The sequence below is a fragment of the Cupressus sempervirens genome, chromosome 2 (genome assembly GCF_028749045.1).
Source record: "Cupressus sempervirens isolate cs-2001-9-10 chromosome 2, ASM2874904v1, whole genome shotgun sequence".
NCBI lineage: Eukaryota > Viridiplantae > Streptophyta > Pinopsida > Cupressales > Cupressaceae > Cupressus > Cupressus sempervirens.
Window position 1 is genome coordinate 568,926,635 of NC_143119.1, and position 16,564 is coordinate 568,943,198.

The window sequence follows — 16,564 nt, forward strand, 5'->3', positions numbered from 1 at the left end:
CATGTCACCATGCTCGACTTGATTCTAAGTGCCCTAAGTCATGTACGTGTTCCAAAAGAGGTCAACTTTTTTTTTTGGGTTAATGCCCAAAGTTTTCAACTCGAACCGTGTCAGCAACCCCGACACGAATCGCCCCAACTACGCCAACCCCGACTCAAATTGCGCCGAACCTTAACTGCCTCCAATTTTTTTGCATGACTCATGTCACCGTGCTCAACATGATTCTAAGTGTGCTGAGTCATGTGCGTGATCCAAAGGTGATCAAATTTTTTTTTTGGGTTAATGCCCAAATTTTTCAACCCAAATTGTGTCGGCAAACCTGACTCGTATCGCCTCGAGCCTTAATTGCCTCCAGTTTTTTCGCAGGACTCATGTCACCATGCTCGACTTGGTGCCTTGGGGCATGTACATGATCTAAAAGCGGTTAACTTCTTCCTTTTTTGGTTAACACCCAAAGATTTCAACCCGAATCATGTCAGCAACCCCGACTCAAATCACCTCGAGCCTTAATTGCCTACAATTTTTTTGAACCACTCATGTCACCATGCTTGACTTGATTCTATGTGCCCTAAGTCATTTACGTGATCCAAAAGTGATTAACTCTTTTTTTGGCTAACAGCCAAAGTTTTTGAATCAACTCAGCTACCACAACTCGAATTTCCTCGAGCCTTAACCACCTCCATTTTTTTTTCACTTGACTCATGTAAGCGCACTCGCCTTGATTTTGAGTGGCCCGAGTCACTTACGTGATCCAAAATTGGGTAACTTTTTCTTTTTTCTTTTTTTTGTCAAGTCCAAAAGTTTTGAACTTGAATAGAGTTAGATACCCTGACTCGAGTCATCTCCAAATTTTTTGCATGACTCATGTCACCATGCTCGACATGATCCTAACTGACCTGAGCCGTGTACGTGATCCAAAAGTGGTTAACTTTTTATTTTTGTTTAACACCCAAAGTTTTCAACCTGACCCGCCTCAGCAACCTTGACTCGAAGCGCCTCAAGCCTTAATGGCCTCCAATGTTTTTGCACAACTCATGCCACCGTCAACTTTTTGCTCGAATCATGTCACCCAGGGCACCGCGATGCTACGTGACCCTAGCCCTATGCGCGATCCAAAATCGGGTAACATTTTTTTTTGAACTCCCAAAATTTCATTCTTTTTTGGCTTACGGGACCTATCATGATCTCTTCTTATAAAGAAAATTCTCAAATCGAATCGTTTTGGCTACCCTACCTCGAATCTAGCTAGCTAAATGTAACGCCTCGAGTCGGCTCGGCAATACATGAACTGAAACCTGTGCGTGATCAAAAAGTGGGTAACATGTTTTTTTTTTTTTTTTGTAATGCCCAAAATTTAGCGCTTCTCACTGGAGAGGGCCTCCCATGATTTTTTTTTCCTTCATCGACCCACTCTGGGGACCTAGTTGGGTCGCCCGAGGCTGGGGCGACAGAGATGGGTTGACCCAGTTGGGTGACCCAAGTTGGATTGATCGAGGCGTACGATCCTGGTTGGGGACAGAAAGTTGATTCTATAAGTTTGCTTGCCAATTTTGCTAGCCAGGTCAGCTCACCAAGTCATCTAAGCATGTGGTCTTTGCCAAATCATCCCAGCAAGTTGCCTCAAAGAATTGACTCTTTAAGTCTGCCCACAGCTCGTCAAGCTGGCTCACCAAGATTACTTACCATCTCGCCTCACTAGGTTACCCCACCAGGTCACCTCTTCTTTAAGACCACTCACCATGTTGTCTCCCCAAGTCAGCTCACCGAGTTGACTATTCAGGTTTCCTCACCAAGTGAACTCCTTAAGTTTTCTCACCAAGTTAGCTCCCTAAGTCAGCTCACCAAGTCGACTCACCTAGTCATTTTACCACCTTGCTCCAGCAAGTGTGCTCGCCAAGTTGCCCCACCAAGTTGCCTCTTTAAGCCCACTCACCATGTAAGCTCACCAAGTCAATTGTTCAAGTATGTTGCCAAGTCAACTCTTTAAGTTTGTTCACCAGGTCAGCCCACCCAGGTTGGCTCTTTAAGTTTGCTCGCCAGGTCGGCCCACCCAAGTCGCATCAGCGAGCTAACTTGGTGAGTCACCTCAAGAAGTTGACTCTTTAAGTGCGCTCACCAAGTCAACTCACTAAGTCGACTCACCATCTTGCCTCGATAAGTTGGCTTGCTGAGTTACCCCACCAAGTCGCCTCTTTAAGCCCACTCACAGTGTCATCTCATCAAGTCGGTTCACCAAGTGGACTAATCAAGTAGGCCCACCAAGTCACCTCAAGGAGCTAGCTCAATGAGTCACCTCACCATGTTGACTCTTTGAGCCCACTCGCCAAGTCACCTCACCAAGTTGACTCAAGTACATTTCCAAGTTGACTCTTTAAGTTCACTCGCCAGGTCGACTTGCCAAGTCAGCTCACCATGTCATCTCAACAAACCAACTCATCGAGTCGCCTCACCACATTGGCTCTCTAATTCCACTCGCCAAGTCACCCCACCAACTTGCCCCGTTAGGCCCACTCACCACATTGGTTTGCTAGGTTGGCTCCCCATGTCAGCTTTCAAAGCTAACAATTCAAGCACGCTCACCAAGTCTACCCCTAGGTCATCTCCCTAGGTCAGCTCACAAGGTGGACTTGCAAAGTTTCCTTAATGAGTTGACTCTTCAAGTTTTCTTGCCATGTTGACTCCCCAATTTGGCTCGCCAAGTCAGCTCACCAAGTTCACTCACTAGGTCACCTCCCCAGTTCAGCTCACCATGTCATCTAAATGAACTAACTCATCGAGTCACCTCACCAAGTTGGCTATTTAATTCCACTTGCCAAGTTGCCCCACCAACTCGCCTCGGTAAGCCCACTTGCCATGTCAGCTTGCCAAGCATACAATTCCAGTGCGCTCACCAAGCTGACTCTTGTATTTTTCTCACCAAGTGGGTTTCACCTTGCTAGGTCAACCCCACCAAGTTGCCTCAATGACTTGACTCTCTAAGTTTTCTCACCAAGTTAGCACAAGCATAAGTGTCAAGAAGTTATTGCAGATCTTCGGTTGAAAAATATGCTAAAAATCTTCAGGGTCACCATTGGAGGCCTTAGAGTGTCCAGATGAGGTTTGAAAAATCGAGGAAAGGGCGCATGCGCCATTCTGAGCCTATAGATCAAGAGCTGGCATTTTTGAAAAGTGGTTATAATAGCCAATCAGACCAACGATTCGTGAGTTATGGCCTTCAAAAGTTGGGCTATCGAAATTTCTAAAATAATTTGTAAAAGATGTATTAGGTAGACTTATGTGTATTTTCAGGGTCTTCCAGCCATAAGTATTAAGTTCAAGCATCTAGAACCTTCCCGACTAGCATACAATTGCCTATTTACGAAAGGCTCAAACGTTGTCTAGGACAACTCTAGGTGATAGCTGGCCACTTCTCTTGTAGACTGTTGTAGTGAAGGCGCCCGTGTGGGTTAGCATATTGTGCTTATGAATTATGCAATTCCACTTCTACGGTCCAAATGACAAGACCACATTTTGGTCTCACATTTTCTATTATTTCTATGGTTTTGTAATAAGTTTATCGTATTAACAGGACCTTCCTGCGTCACCTCACCAAGTCACATCTTAAGCCTTGCTCACAATGTTGGCTTTCCAAGTCAACTCAACAAGTTGACTGTTCAAGCATGCTCGCCAAGTTGACACTTTTAGTTCGCTGACAAGGTCATCTCGCACGGTCAGGTCATCGAGTTACCCCACCAAGTTGCCTCAATGACCCACCTCATCTAGTTAACTCTCTAAGTCTACTCACCAAGTCAGCTCGTCAAGTTGCCTCTCCTCAAGGCTGGTGACCAATGGTTGGATAGCTTCGCTCACTGGGTCGCCTCACCAAGTGGGGTCACCAGGTCACCCCACCAAGTAGCCTCAACAAGTTGACTCTTTCAGTTTGCTTGATAAGTTGGCTCACCAAGTTGGCCTACCATTTCGCCTCGCCAACTTTCCCAACCAAGTTTCCTTTTTAAGCTCGCTCACCAATTTGACTCACCAGCTCATCTCTACATGTCGGTGCACCAAGTGCTCTCACCAAGTTGAATCTTTAAGTTCGATCATCAAGTCACCACATGAAGTCATCGACTCTCTAAGTTTGTTCATCAAGTCACCCCACCAAGTACTCTCACCAAATCAACTCTTTAGGAATGTTGAATCAAGTCACCCCACCAAGTCGACCCTTTAACTTTGTTCATCAAGTCACCCCACCAAGTTGACCCTTTAAGTCCTTTCATCAAATCACCAAACCAAGTCGACTCTTTAAGTCCGTTCATCAAGTCACCAGAACAAGTAGTCTCACCAAGTTGACTCTTTAAGTCCATTCATCAAGTCACCCCACCAACTCGTCCCACCAAGTACTCCCACCAAGTCAAATCTTTAAGTCCATTCATTAGTTCACCCCACCAAGTACTCTCACCAAGTCAATTCTTTAGGTCCATTCATCAAGTCACCCTGCCAAGTCGACCCTTTAAGTCCATTCATCAAGTCACCCGACCAAGTACTCTCACCAAGTTGACTCTTTAATTCCTTTCATCAAGTCACCCCACCAAGTCAACTCTTCAAGTCCATTTATCAAGTCACTAGAAAAAATACTCTTACGAAGTCAACTCTTTAAGTCCGTTCATCAAGTCACCCCACCAAGTCAGCCCACCAAGTACTCCCACCAAGCTGACTCTTTAAGTCTGTTCATCAGTTCACCTTGCCAAGTACTTTCACCAAGTCGACTCTTTAAGTCTGCTCATCAAGTCGAGCCACCAAGTACTCTCACCAAGTTGACTCTTTGAGTCCGTTCATCAAGTCACCCCACCAAGTACTCTAACCAAGTTGATTCTTCAAGTGCATTCATCAAGTCACCCCACCAAGTACTCTCACCAAGTTGACTCTTTAAGTTTTTTCATCAAGTCACCCAACCAAGTACTCTCACCAACTCAACTCTTTAGGTCCGTTCATTAAGTCACCCTGCTAAGTCTACCCTTTAAGTTCGTTCATCAAGTCACCCCTCCAAATACTCTCACCAAATTGACTCTTTAAGTCCTTTCATCAAGTCACCTCACCAAGTTGACTCTTTAAGTCTATTCATCAAGTCACCAGAACAAGTACTCTCACCAAGTTGACTCTTTATGTCTATTCATCAAGTCACCCCACTAGCTCAGCCCACCAAGTACTCCCAGAAAGTTGACTCTTTAAGTCTGTTCATCAGTTCAGCCCGCCAAGTACTCTCACCAAGTTGACTCTTTAAGTCTGCTCATCAAGTCGAGCCACCAAGTACTCTCACCAAGTTGACTCTTTGAGTCTGTTCATCAAGTCACCCTACCAAGTACTCTAACCAAGTCGATTCTTCAAGTAAATTCATCAAGTCACCCCACCAAGTACTCTCACCAAGTCAACTCTTTAAGTCTATTCATCAAGTCACCCCACCAAGTACTGTCACCAACTCAACTCTTTAGGTTCATTCATCAAGTCACCCCACCAAGTCATCCCTTTAAGTCCGTTGATCAAGTCACCCCACCAAGTACTCTCACCAAGTTGACTCTTTAAGTCCTTTCATCAAGTCACACAACCAAGTCAACTCTTTAAGTCTGTTCATCAAGTCACCAAAACAAGTACTCTCACCAAATTGACTCTTTAAGTCCGTTCATCAAGTCACCCCACCAGGTCAGCCCACCAAGTACTCTCACCAAGTCGACTCTTTAAGTTGGTTCATCGGTTCACCCTGCCAAGTACTCTAAAAAAGTTGACTCTTTAAGTCTGCTCATCAAGTCACACCACCAAGTACTCTCACTGAGTCAACTCTTTACGTCCGTTCATCAAGTCACCAAAACAAGTATTCGCACCAAGTCCACTCTTTAAGTTCGTTCATCAATTCACCCCACTAGGTCTAGCCACCAAGTACTCCCACCAAGTTGACTCTTTAAGTTTGTTCATCAGTTCACCCCGCCAAGTACTCTCGCCAAGTTGACTTTTTAAGTCCACTCATCAAGTCGGGCCACCAAGTACTCTCACCAAGTTGACTCTTTAAGTCTGTTCATCAGTTCACCCCACCAAGTACTCTCACCAATTTGACTCTTTAAGTCCGCTCATCAAGTTGCGCCACCAAGTACTCTCACCAAGTCGACTCTTTATGTCCATTCAACAAGTCACCAGACCAAGTACTCTCACCAAGTCGACTCTTTAAGTCCATTCATCAAGTCACCCCACTAGGTCAGCCCACCAAGTTGACTCTTTAAGTTCGTTCATTAGTTCACCCCACCAAATACTCTCACCAAGTTGACTCTTTAAGTCCCCTCATCAAGTCGCGCCACCAAGTACTCTCACCAAGTTGACTCTTTAAGTCAGTTCATCATGTCACCCCACCAAGTAATCTGACCAAGTCGATTCTTCAAGTGCGTTCATCAAGTCACCCTACCAAGTACTCTCACTGAGTCGACTCTTTAATTTTGTTCATCAAGTCACCCCACCAAGTACTCTCACCAAGTCAACTATTTAGGTCTGTTCATTAAGTCACCATACCAAGTTGACCCTTTAAGTTCTTCCATCAAGTCACCCCACCAAGTACTCTCACCAAGTCGACTCTTTAAGTCCTTTCATTGAGTCACCCCACCAAGTTGACTCTTTAAGTACGTTCATCAAGTCACAAGAACATGTAGTCTCATGAAGTCGACTCTTTATGTCCCTTCATTGAGTCACCCCACCAGGTCGGCCCACCAAGTACTCCCACCAAGTTGATTCTTAAAGTCCATTCATCAGTTCACCCCACCAAGTACTCTTACCAAGTTGACTATTTACTTCTGCTCATCAAGTCGAGCCACCAAGTACTCTCACCAATTCAACTCTTTAGGTTCGTTCATCAAGTCACTCCACCAAGTCGACCCTTCAAGTGCGTTCATCAAGTCACCCCACCAAGTACTCTCACCAAGTCGACTCTTTAAGTCCTTCCATCAAGTCACCCCACCGAGTTGACTCTTTAAGTCTATTTATCAAGTCACAAGAACAAGTACTCTCACCAAGTTGACTCTTTATGTCCCTTTATCAAGTCACCCCACCAGGTCGGCCGACCAAGTACTCACACCAAGTTGACTCTTTAAGTTTGTTCATTAGTTCACCCCACCAATTACTCTCACCAAGTTGACTCTTTACTTCTTCTCATCAAGTCAAGCCACCAAGTACTCTCACCAAGTCGACTCTTTGAGTCCGTTCATCAAGTCACCCCACCAAGTACTCTAACAAAGTTGATTCTTCAAGTGCGTTCATCAAGTCACCCCAAAAAGTACTCTCACCAAGTTGACTCTTTAAGTCTGTTCATCTAGTCACCCCACCAAGTACTCTCACCAAGTCAACTCTTTAGGTCCATTCATCAAGTCACCCTGCCAAGTTGACCCTTTAGGTCCATTCATCAAGTCACCCCACCAAGTACTCTCACCAAGTCAACTCTTTAAGTCCGTTCATCAGTTCACCCTGCCAAGTACTCTCACCAAGTGGACTCTTTAAGTCTGCTCATCAAGTCGAGCCACTAAGTACTCTCACCAAGTTGACTCTTTGAGTCCATTCATCAAGTCACCCCAGCAAGTACTCTCACCAAGTCAACTCTTTAGGTCTGTTCACCAAGTCACCCCACCAAGTCGACCCTTTAAGTTCATTCATCAAGTCACCCCACCAAGTACTCTCACCAAGTCAACTCTTTAAGTCCTTTCATCAAGTCACCCAACCAAGTCAACTCTTTAAGTCTATTCATCAAGTTACCAGAACAAGTACTCTCACAAATTTGACTCTTTAAGTCCATTCATCAAGTCACCCCACCAGGTTGGCTCATTAATTTCGTTCATCAGTTCACCCTGCCAAGTACTCTCACCAAGTGGACTCTTTAAGTCTTCTCATCAAGTCGAGCTACCAGGTACTCTCACCAAGTCGACTCTTTGAGTTCGATCATCAAGTCACCCCACCAAGTACTCTCACTGAGTCAACTCTTTAAGTCTCTTCATCAAGTCACCCCACCAAGTACTCTAGCCAAGTCAACTCTTTAGGTCCGTTCATCAAGTCAACCCACCAAGTCGACCCTTCAAGTGCGTTCATCAAGTCACCCCACCAAGTACTCTCACCAAGTCAACTCTTTAGGTCCGTTCATCAAGTCACCTCCCCAAGTCGACCCTTTAAGTCTGTCCATCAGGTCACCCCACCAAGTACTCTCACCAAGTTGACTCTTTAAGTCCTTTCATCAAGTCGCCCAACCAAGTCGACTCTTTAAGTTCGTCCATCAAGTCACAAGAAAAGGTACTCTCATGAATTCGACTCTTTATGTCCCTTTATCAAGTCACCCCACCAGGTCGACCGACCAAGTACTCCCACCAAGTTGACTCTTTAAGTCCATTCATCAGTTCACCCCGCCAAGTACTCTCACCAAGTGGACTCTTTAAGTCTACTCATCATATCATGCCACCAAGTACTCTCACCAAGTCGACTCTTTGAGTTCGTTCATCATGTCACCCCACCAAGTGCTCTAACCAAGTCGATTCTTCAAGTGCGTTCATCAAGTCACCCCACCAAGTACTCTCACCAAGTCGACTCTTTAAGTTTGTTCATCAAGTCACCCCACCAAGTACTCTCACCAAGTCAACTCTTTAGGTCTATTCATCAAGTCACCCTGCCAAGTCGACCCCTTAAGTCTTATCATCAAGTCACCCAACAAATTACTCTCACAAAGTTGACTCTTTAAGTCCTTTCATCAAGTCAACCCACCAAGTTGACTCTTTAAGTCCGTTCATCAAGTCACCAGAACAAGTACTCTCACCAAGTTGACTCTTTATGTCCATTCATCAAGTCACCCCACCAGATCAGCCCACCAAGTACTCTCACCAAGTCAATTCCTTAAGTTCGTTCATCAGTTCATCCCACCAAGTACTCTCACCAAGTTGACTCTTTAAGTCTGCTCATCAAGTTGCGCCACTACGTACTCTCACCAAGTCGACTCTTTACATCCATTCATCAAGTCACTAGAACAAATACTCTCACCAAGTTGACTCTTTAAGTCTGTTCATCAAGTCACCCCACCAGGTTGGCCCACCAAGTACTCCCACCTTGTCGACTCTTTAAGTTCATTCATCAAGTTACCCTGCCAGGTCAGCCTACCAAGTCGAATCTTTAAGTTTGTTCATCAAGTCACCCCGCCAGGTTGGCCCACCAAGTACTCTCACCAAGTCAACTCTTTAGGTTTGTTCATCAAGTCACTACACTAAGTATTCTCACCAAGTCAACTCTTTAAGTTCGTTAATCAATTCGCTCTGCCAGGTCAGCCCACAAAATACTCTCACCAAGTCGACCCTTTAAGTTCGATCATCAAGTCACCCTGCCAGGTTGGCCCACCAAGTACTCTCACAAAGTTGACTCTTTAGGTTCGCTCATCAATTCACCCTGGCAGCTCAGCCCACCAAGTTCTCTCACCAAGCTGACTCTTTAATTTCATTCATCAAGTCACCCCACCAGTTTGACCCACCAAGTACTCTCACAAAGTCGACTCTCTAAGTTCATTCATCAAGTCACCCTGCCAGGTCAGCCCATCAAGTACTCTCACCAAGTCATCCTTCCAATTTGACCCACCAAGTTGACTATTTAAGTTTGGTCATCAAGTCACCCAGCCAAGTCAGCCCACTAAGTTGACTCTTTAAGTTCGTTCATTAAGTCACGTGACCAGGTCAGCTGACCAAGTACTCTCACCAAGTCGACTCTTTAAGTTTGTTCATCAAGTCACCTCGCTAGGTCGACCCACCAAGTACTCTCACCAAGTCGACTCTTTAAGTTTTTTCATCAAGTCACCATGCCAGGTTGGCCCACCAAGTCAACTCTTTAAGTTTGTTCATCAAGTCACCCTACCGGGTCAGCCCACCAAGTTGACTCTTTAGGTTCATTCATCAAGTCACCCCACCAAGTACTCTCACCAAGTCAACTCTTTATGTTCATTCATCAAAACACCCCGCTATGTCTGCCCACCAAGTACTCTCACCAAGTTGACTCTTTAGGTTCATTCATCAAGTCACCCTGCCAGGTCAGGCCACCAAGTGGACTTTTTAAGTTTGTTCATCAAGTCACCCAGCCAAGTCAGTCCACCAAGTCACCAAGTGCTCTCCCCAAGTCAACTCTCTAAGTTCACTCATCAAGTCAGCTCGCCAAGTCAGCCCACCAAGTCAACTCTTTAAGTTAGTTCGTCAAGTTACCCCACTAGGTCAGCCTACCAAGTACTCTCACCAAGTCGACTCTTTAAGTTTGTTTAGGCTAGCCAAGTCTTCTGGCCAAGTCATCTCACCACCAGGCTCTCCAGCTCTACTCGCCAAGGCATCTCACCATATTGGCTCACCAAGTCACCCCAGAAAGTTGCCTCAATGAGTTGACTCTTTAAGTCTGCTCACCATGTCGGATTTCTAGCTTGATTCCCCAAGTCAGCTTTCCAAGGTGGCTCACGAGTCAAAATTTTAAGTGCGCCCACCAAATCGAGTCTTTAAGTTCGCTGACCAAGTCTGCTCACTAGGTCAGCTCACCGATTCAAGTCATCTCACCCAGTTGAATTACCATCTCTCCTCACCGTCAATTTCCTCTCGGGGCTCATGAAATCACGCCACCTAGCGGATGCCAGTTTTTGGGTCCGTTGCCAAATTCAGCAAAAATGGGGTTGTAGATGGCTATTCCGTTATATTTTTTAATGAATTGATTTTTTTAAGGCACTTGTCTGCGTGAATGCATATTTTCGAATGCAGAGCAAGCATTGCACTAATATCTTATATAGGAGAGGCAGTGTGCTCAAAATAAAGTCAAGTCATAATTTTCAAATTGGGTAGCCTTGGATATAAAATGGAAGTTGAACCATTCTAGCCAAGCCATAATTTTCAAATTGGGTTGCCTACGATACAAAATTCAAGCCGAGCCATAATTTTCAAATTTGGGTAACTTGCAATATAAAATGGGTACCCGAGCCATTCTACTTGTGTCATAATTCTCAAATTGGGTAGCTTCCAATATAAAATGGTCGTCGAGCCATTCTAGTCATTCTCAAAAAATTGATCAATTTACTCTCCTGATTGATGCAATCAAATTGCCTAACCAATGCCAATCTTCGTCTCCGTTGACAACCTCATCAAAAACGGGGTCGTGGATGGCTATTCAGTCACATTTTTTATTGAATTAGGTCTTAAGGTACTTGTCAACTAAATGTAGATTTCTAATTTAGAGTAAGCCTTGCACTAATAGCTTATATAGGGGAGGTAGTGTGTTTGAAAAATGGTGGCTGAGCCATGCTGGCCGACCCGATCTAGCCGACCCATTCTTGCCGAGCCATGCTAGCCAACCCGATTTGGGCGAGCCATTTTGGCAGACTCAATCTGGATGAAGCATGATGGTTGACTCGATCTGGCTGAGCCATTCTAGCCTACCCGATCTGGGCGAGCCATGCTAGCTGACTCAATCTGTGCAAGCCATTTTGGCCTACCTGATCTGGGCAAGCCATGCTGGCCAACCCGATCTGGTCAAGCTCCAAAAATGGTGTTGTGGATGGTTGTTTGGTCACATTTTTCATTGAATTAGATTTTTAAGGGATTTGTCCATGCTATCACAGATTTCAAATGCAGAAGGAGCCTCACACTAATAGCTTACATAGGAGAGGTGGTTGCCGCTAGCCTCTCCCATGCCCCTTTCATTGATTCAACATTGGTTTCTAAGTAGATCAGATTATTGGGTTTTCAAATGGTGTATGCTGATGTTGAATCAATGAAAGGGGCATGAAGCAATCTCTGAGTGCTTTTCCTCGGCTCTCCTTTAGATCATGTTTTTTGATGACTCAATTTTGTAAAAGATGAGGCAGCGGTTGCTGATCCATGGCGTGTCTTTTTGGTGATTTTAAAACTTAATCTAAACGTGAACCCTTGTCTAGTACTCTGACGTTGCTTGGTATAATGGCAATTTCCTATGGGTGCTTGGTACTCTAGCAATTTGTCATGGTGTACTTATCGCAGCTACATTAGAGCTTTAATACCAAAAGCTCTCAACAAAAAATGGTGGTTGAGCCATCCTGGCCAACCCGATCTAGGCGAGCCATGCTGGCCAACCCGATCTGGGCAAGCCATTCTGGCCGACCCGATCTGGGCTAGCTGTTTTCATCGACCCGATCTGGCCGCGCTCCAAAAACGGTGTCGTGGATGGCTGTTTGGTCACATTTTTCATTGAATTGGATTTTTAAGGGATTTTTCTTTTCTATCATAGATTTCTAATGTAGAAGGAGCCTCACACTAATAGCTTATATAGGAGAGGTGGTTGCTGCGAACCTCTCCCATGCCCCTTTCATTGATTCAATATTGGTGTCTAGGCAGATCGGATTGTTGAATTTTCAAATGGTGTATGTTGATGTTGAATCAATGAAAGGGGCATGAAGCGATATCTGAGTGCTTTTCCTCGGCTCTCCTTTAGATCATGTTTTCTGAAGACTCAATTTTGAAAAAGGTGAGGCAGCGGTTGCCAATCCATGACGTGTCTTTTTGGTAATTTTAAAACTTGATCTAAACGTGAGCCCTTGTCTAGCACTCTGACGTTGCTTCATATAATGGCAATTTGCTATGGGTGCTTGGCGATCTAGAAATTTTTCATGGTGTACTTATCACAGCTACATGGGAGCTTTAATACCAAAAGCTCTAGGCAAAAAATGGTGGCCGAGCCATGCTGGCCGACCCGATCTGGGCGAGCCATGCTAGCCGACCCAATCTGGGTGAGCCATTCTAGCTAACCCGATCTAGGTGAGCCATGCTAGATGACCCGATCTAGGCAAGCAATTCTGGCCGACCCGATCTAGATGAGTCATTTTCGTCGACCCGATCTGGCTGAGCTCCAAAAACGGTGTCATGGATGTTTGTTTGGTCAAATTTTTCATTGAATTAGATTTTTAAGGGATTTTTCCGTGCTATCACAAATTTCTAATGTAGAAGGAGCCTCGCGCTAATAGCTTATATAGGAGAGGTGGTTGCCATGAGCCTCTCCCATGCCCCTTTCATTGATTCAACATTGGTGTCTAGGCAGATCGGATTGTTGGATTTTCAAACGGTGTATGCTGATGTTGAATCAATGATAGGGGCATGAAGCGATCTCTGAGTGCTTTTCCCTTTAGATCATGTTTTCTGATGACTCAATTTTGGAAAAGGTGAGGCAGCATTTTTCGATCCATGGCATGTCTTTTTTGTGATTTTAAAACTTGATCTAAACGTGAGCCCTGTCTAGCACTCTGACATTGCTTGGTATAATGGCAATTTGCTATGGGTGCTTGGCGCTCTAGCAAGTTGTCATGGTGTACTTATTGTAGCTACATGGGAGCTTTAATATCGAAAGCTCTTGGCAAAAAATGGTCACTAAGCCATGCTGGCCGACCCAATCTAGGTGATCCATGATGGCTGACCTAATCTAGCTGAGCCATTTTCGTCGACCCAATCTTGCTGAGCTCCAAAAACGGTGTCGTGGATGGCTGTTTGGTCACATTTTTCATTGAATTAGATTTTTAATAGATTTTTCTGTGCTACCGTAGATTTCAAATGCAAAAGAAGCCTCACACTAATAGCTTATATAGGAGAGGTGGTTGTCACGAGCCTCTCCCATGCCCCTTTCATTGATTCAACATTGGTGTCTAGGGGGATCGGATTGTTGGATTTTCAAACAGTGTATGCTGATGTTCAATCAATGAAAGGGGCATGAAGTGATCTTTGAGTGCTTTTCCTTGACTCTCCTTTAGATCATGTTTTCTGATGACTCAATTTTCGAAAAGGTGAGGTAGCGGTTGTTGATCCATGGCATGTCTTTTTGGTGATTTTAAAACTTGATCTAAACATGAGCCCTTGTCTAGCACTCCGGTGTTGCTTGGTATAATGGCAATTTTCTATGGGTGCTCGGTGCTCTAGCAATTTGTCATGGTGTACTTGTCGTGGCTACATGGGGCTTTAATATTGAAAGCTCTCAGCAAAAAATGGTGGCCGAGCCATGCTGGCCGACCCGATCTGGCTTAGCCATTTTTGTTGACCCGATCTGGCTCTTCTTTCTCACTCCATCAGACTAAATTCAAGAGTTGTTCGACACTGTTTTCATTCCAATGCATCATTGTGGTGATCTACAGAGTGATGCTAGTGGCAAGAGCTTGTGTCTAGCATTTGGGATGTATGTGCAAGCAAGCAGGGGAGCTTCTCTTATTATAACATCTCCATGCCCTTTGAATATAGACCCAGTGCCAACGATATCGATGGATACGAGCCTTGGATTCTAAATTTTTTTAGCTAACATTGGTTTTTGTTAGAGATCAGTATGAAAACACATCCTGATTTCTACACGAGAGCTCCCTAAGGTTCCCTCTGTGCCAACTCGATCGGCACAACATTGGGAATGGTTCGACAGTGGTTGTCATTCCATTGTGTCACCAGGATGTAATGGAAAGTGGCCTTTCAATGATGAGCTCACATCTAGCACTTGGATTGTGCATCATCACAATTGAATGGAGAGATCTCTCTGTGAATGGCGGCATGGTGATTGCAAGAGAAAATTGACTTAGTAGTCAGAGCATTGGCCTCGAGCCATTGTGACGACCTTGTAATTTCTCTATAATTGCAACCTATGTTTGTGCAGTAGAAGAGTTTGCATGTAAGACTGGCCTTTGTTCTTGACAGTTCAAGGAGATGACCTCCAAAACTTTTTGATTGGGCCCCTTCAAGGTGAAATTCATCCAATTGATCAGATGAGCTCGACGACCATTTCACTCCCTTGGCTCCATGAATTCACATCTCCTAACCGATAAAAATCTTTTGCTCCATTGTCGACCTTATAAAAAATGGGGTCATGGATGGCTGTTTGGTGACATTTTTCAACGATTTGGATTTTTAAGGCAGTTGTCGATGTGTTCGCTAATTTCTAATGCAGAGCGAGCCTCACACTAATAGCTTATATAGGAGAGGTGGTTTCCACAATCCTCTCTAATTCCCCTCTCATTGATTCAACACCAGTGTCAAGGCGGATGGATATGTCAGATTTTTAAATGGTGGATGCCGACGTTGAATCAAATAGAGCGGCATGAAGCCCACCCTCGAGGTGCTATTCCTCAAATCTCCTTTAGATAATGTTTTCTTGTCACTCGACTTGTGCAATTTCGAAAAAAGGTTTGGCAGCGGTTGCTAGCCCTCACCACATCTACTTGGTGATTTTAAAACTTGATCTAAAATGGGAGCCCTCGTCTAGCACCTTCGTCTGGTGTTTCTCGGGTATTGCATAATTTTTTTCTATCGGTGCAAATCCCGCAATGATTGCCTACCCTTGGAATCTCTCTAAGATCACCTTCTTCAATTACTTGACCGACGCAATTATGGAAGAAACTTGGCAGCGATTGCCATTCTACAGTGCGTCTGTTCAGTGATTTCAAAGTTGATGTAATGGCCAGCCCTTGTCTATCCATGAGGTGGGTGCTTGGCACTCTAGCAATTTTTTGTGTGCCTATCACACCTACAATGGGAGCTTTGATAAAAAAAGCTCTCGGTGACCCTCCCCAATAGAATCAGTGCTGGTGTTCAAGAAAGACACGTTATTCAGATTTTGAATTATGGCACCAGCATCGTTTCTATTGGGAGGGTTGTGAAGCCAGCCCAATTGCTATGCGAGGTCTCTCTCCCAAGAGTCATTCTCTTTGCAACAACTTCTTTGGCACAAATTTTTTAGAATGGTTTGATAGCAATTGTTGTTCAAATGGTGTCGTTGTGGTGGTTACCTGAGCAGCAGTGATCTAAAGGGCGAGACATCGTCTAGTAGTTGGGCTATGCATCACGAGTGACAAGGGAGCCTTAGCTGTCGGAAGCTCACCATGGCCATTCGATTAGAAGAGCCATTTCTTGTGTGAGAAAGGATGAATGTAGCATCAGATTCCAAACAAAATCAATAATGTCAGATCTATATAAGAGAGGAATGAAGTAGAAGCCTATTTTCTATTCACGGCTCCCCAAAGTTGCTCTTCTTTCTCACTCCATTGGCACAAATTCGGGAGTTGTTCGACAGTGATTGTCATTCTAATGTGTCATTGTTGTGATCTAGAGAACGATTTTAAGGGTGGGAGCTTGTGTCTAGCATTTGGGATGTTTGTGCAAGCAAGCAAGGGAGCTTATCTTATCAGAACCTCTCCGTGGAATTTGAATATAGACCCAATGCCAACGATATCAATGGATACGAGCCTTGGATTTTAAATTTGTTCAGCTAACATTGGTTTTTGTGAGAGATGGGTACGAAAGCACATCCCAATTTCTATGTGGGAGCTCCCTAAGGTTCCCTCTATGCCAACTCGATCAGCACAACATTGGGAATTGTTCGACAATGGTTGTCATTCCAATGTGTCATCGGGATGTCTTAGGAAGTGGTCTTTCATGGGTGAGCTCGCGTCTTGCACTTGGATTGTGCATCATCACAAGTGAAATGGGAAATCTCTCTATGAACGGCGGCATGGTGATTGCAAGAGAAAATTGACTTAGTCGGAGCATTGGCCTCGGGCCATTGTGATGAC